Here is a 1,482-nt window from a genome sequence, read left to right on the forward strand (position 1 = left end):
CACAAGCCACTAAGTCATACCCAGATTTTTTTGTATTACTTTTTCTGTATTATCACCATCAGATTTTCATATTTCAAATAATCTATCTCTCATTTGTCAAACATTACTTCGTTTTCATCCGTGTAATGAAGATATCTGACACTTATAAAAAATAACTAAAACCGATTATAAGTTTCAAATAGGAAAGTAGAATCTAATGAGTACAAAAGCCAAGTTTTATTAAAGGTACTTATTATAAGTGTATGCTAGCACAAGCTTTTTGTTAGTTCTATTAAAATTTATTTGGATCAAGTAATGTGTTGATCTATATGAATCAGTGGTTGAGTTTTTTAAAAGATTAATCAACACGATGTTTGTTCAAGTAGTAAGTATTGCATAACACTAAGGCATTCTAAAATGTATATTTTAGCCACACAATACAAATTATGGAATTCTACACTGGTGCAGCTGTTAAATTATTATCTGTGACAGTTATTACATGCAAGGTATTTCGATATTAACATGTAATGTTAGCAATATAAAGCCTCTTATATTCGTTTTCACTGTAAAACTAGTAACAAGAAAGATATGCTGTATTTAACATTTATATTTTGATTATACGTTTCAAGTCTCAGTCACGTAAGAAGTTTTGTTTTGCTAATGTTTTCAAACAGAATACTTGCTTTGTAAGTGCTTTTGAAATAAGTTTACTTTGAAAAGAAATTACTTACATAAAAGCCTATAAGCAAATACGTAGAAATGAACTTGAATTGGAATAAAACAGGTAATTATTTCTATTTTCGGATGAACATTCTTAACAAAAGTATTAGTATCGAGGCTTTGACTCCACATACCTGTCAAGAATTGGGTAAGATTGCCATAAAACTAGAGACTTGCCAGAAAATATGTTGCAGAGAATAAATCTCAATTTCTCTGGCCTCGACTGAATTTGGCACAAAGGAAAAGTCTGGACACCAGTTGTACATAATAAAACAGTCTATATTTCAACGCACGATCGAACAACAAGCGTAAAGTGTGGCATCTATACTAGAAAGAGATGTGATTTTAAGAAAGTTGTGGTAGTGAATTCTATGTTAGATTACAAACTGTTAAAAGTTCTAAAAATTATTTGATACATGACATTGTATATCAGTAATAACAATGCCATTTTTTCTAAGAGCACAAACGTTGCTTACGTGATTAATGACCACTTTTATGTACCTGCGACACCCTTGTTGATTGGCTTAATCATTTAAATAACTATGGCAAGAGGAGCGTAGTGTTTGTTTGTTTGTTTGGAATTTCGCGCAAAGCTACACGAGGGCTATCTGCGCTAGCCGTCCCTAATTTAGCAGTGTAAGAATCGAGGTAAGGCAGTTAGTCATTACCACCCAACCCCCTACTCTTGGGATACTCTTTTACCAACGAATAGTGAGATTGACCGTCACATTATAACGCCCCCACGGCTGAAAGGGTGCGCATGTTTGGTGTGACAGGGATTCG

The sequence above is a fragment of the Limulus polyphemus genome, unplaced genomic scaffold (assembly GCF_000517525.1).
Source record: "Limulus polyphemus unplaced genomic scaffold, Limulus_polyphemus-2.1.2 Scaffold1792, whole genome shotgun sequence".
NCBI classification, from domain to species: Eukaryota; Metazoa; Arthropoda; class Merostomata; order Xiphosura; family Limulidae; genus Limulus; species Limulus polyphemus.